This window comes from Verticillium alfalfae, genomic scaffold, assembly GCF_000150825.1.
Source record: "Verticillium alfalfae VaMs.102 supercont1.9 genomic scaffold, whole genome shotgun sequence".
Lineage (NCBI taxonomy): Eukaryota > Fungi > Ascomycota > Sordariomycetes > Glomerellales > Plectosphaerellaceae > Verticillium > Verticillium alfalfae.
In genome coordinates, this window is record NW_003315030.1 from 1551559 (window position 1) to 1554232 (window position 2674).

Consider the following 2674-nt stretch of genomic DNA (forward strand, 5'->3'; position numbering starts at 1 on the left):
TCAGAAGCAGCAATCACAAGCCAAGCCGCAGATCCCGCCACCCCGCATGGCGAAGGCGGCGCCAGGCATACCCAGCCAAGCGTCGCACCCAGCGACCGACCCTTCAGCAACCCACCCCCCCCAAGCAACCCGGGGCGCTGCCGGTGCCGCGGGAGAGCAGCGCGTTAGACCAAACCTGGCTGCTAGCTCTGCCTATCGGCGCTACCCCTCGGCGAGCGGTCGTCTGCTGTGCGATGGCACTCCTGTCGATTCTGGTGTGTGCCTGTCCGCGCGGGCTGTCCTGGCCTAGGCATTAGCTGGTGCACCGGCGCCGGTGTCGCCGGGCGGCCTCTCCAAGACGCAAGCTCGCAAGAGAGAGGGGCAGGCTTCGTGGCCTCAGCCGCGTTTGGCCTGGATCGAGGGGTAGACGCAAGTCAGTGAAACAGAGTTTGGACGGAATGATGATTAGTTTGCGGGGATTTTTGCTTTCTTCTCTTCTGGCATTGATTTCTCGCGTTTTCTTGCGCCAACCCACTCGTTCGTCGATGGGCTGGAGGATGTCGTGTCATGGGCTGAGATTCCAGCGTCGGAGACGTCGGGGATGTGGGAGGATTGTCCATATGGAGCAGACGACGTAGATGCGGTACGGGCATACGAAGACGGACTGTGACTGGAGCGATGGAACTGGAATGGAGGGGTCGGCTTCAGACGAGAAGCGAGGCCAGCCAGTCCTGACCGCCTGGATGGCCACGCTTACCCCCCATCCCCCCCCCCCCCAAAAAGGCAGATAGCTGAGGATAGGATTGCCGCCGCCACCTGTATGGTCGATGCACGGCGGAGGAACAAGGTCATGTGCGTATGGCGGGGTAGAGGAATGTGATGTGACAGTGAGATTGGAATGTAGATTGCTGCCGGGATCTTGGGCCGCTCGCTGTTTTCGGTCGGTGCAAACTGTCCAGGACATGAGGCTTTTCGGTGCATCTGGCAAAGAGAAATCGGCAAGCATGCCAGAAGATCATGAAAAAAAGACTACTGGCACTAGAGAGTGAGTGGTTTGACTCTCAGTTGGAAACGACGACTCAAGATGTTGGATCGCAGATTGAATGGGCCATCGACGTTTGTTGTGACGGCACGAGTGGATGCGCATGCGGGTACCTATCTGACAATGTCATGTCATCGCCGGGTCGGGATAGATGGGCCGGGATTGTGTTGACTGTTCATGTCTGTTACATCTGGTAGGATGGTACGTACGAGTATACGGTCCGCTCGTCTCTGGGCTGTTGCCAGGTTGTCAGTCATTTGTCGTCACTCGATCGGTCAATCATCCACTAGATCAGAGGGCCGGACCCGTGTTGTTGGTGGTGGCCTGGCCTTGGCCGGCGGACCTTTTCCTGGATGAACCCTTGGCGGCTTGGTCCCTTTTTCGCGTCAACAAATCATCACCACCGCCACGACCCCTTCTTCTTTGTCCACGTCTGTCAGCCAGACAGGCACCAGGCAGGCGGCGCTGTGGCTGGGGGATCCGCGATGATGCAGGCAGACAGACACACTGCAGAACGCACAACGCCTGAGACATGGCTTTCTCCGCCATGGTGTCTCTTGCGCCCTGTTGGCTTACATTGGGTGCGCGTCTTGAGGGCGGTGTGCTGCCGGATTGCATATGCTCAACAGGCTGCGTTGCGGTAGTTGTGTCGTGCGTGGCCCCAGCAGTGGCCAGCAGAGCAGCGGGCCGGTGGGAGAAGCAGAAGAAGAAGTACACATGGAAAAGACATGCGCCACAACCGCTGAGGAATCTCATGCGAATGTATGAATCGCGGAGAGGTTTTGCATCGGCGACCAGATGCGCGGACGGGGAAAAGAGGCCCACGGAAGGGGCAGTATAATAATGGCTGAGCGGCGGACGAAGCTGAGCGTGAATGGACAAAGGGAGAAAATCGGGGGCAGTGAGGGGCAAACGGCGCGCAGCAGAGGCGAGGGCATTCGCACTATGAACGCTTGGCTCGGGCTCGTTGCGCGGCGCCGAGGCGGCGCACTTGGGTGGCATGATCACTTGCAAGGCTTGCGAGGGTGATGGTGATGGGGAGGACTGGCTGGCCCACAACTCGGGGTTGTCGGCAAACGAACACAGACGGAAGGGGGGGAAATGATGGGTACCCAAGCAGATGATGATGTGAAAGGGTAGTGAAGGATGGCAAACTGTGTGTTTCTGAATTGGCGATCAGTCATTAATCTGGGGTTCACCTGGTGGTCCTGGCGGCGCCTGATGTTTGACGGTTGACGTCGCCGGCGGAGATCAGTGCAGGGATGAGGAGCAGCTCCTCCTGGACTGGTCGTTCCCTGGTCCTCCAAGGATGAAGATGATGATGCTGGTGAGCCGTGCTGTGCTGGTCGTGCTTTGCTGTGTTGTGCCTTGGTCTGACCCAACGGCAGGCTGGTCGCGCGCGTCATGTTCGCGATGCTGATTTCAATTTGATGCAGACGGATTCAATCTGATGCAGACGAAGACGGGACGCGGGTAACGGTAACGGTAACGGGTAGCTCGAGTCGTACGGGTGCAAGGTGGTGGCGAGCGACGTGAGAGGCCTCTCAAACATGGAAATGATGGCCCAGACGAAAGCGAAATGGGCGACAGGCTGTCATTCCAGTCAATGCTGTCAAACCAGTGAGACCCTCGCCTTCCCATGCTGAGACCCTC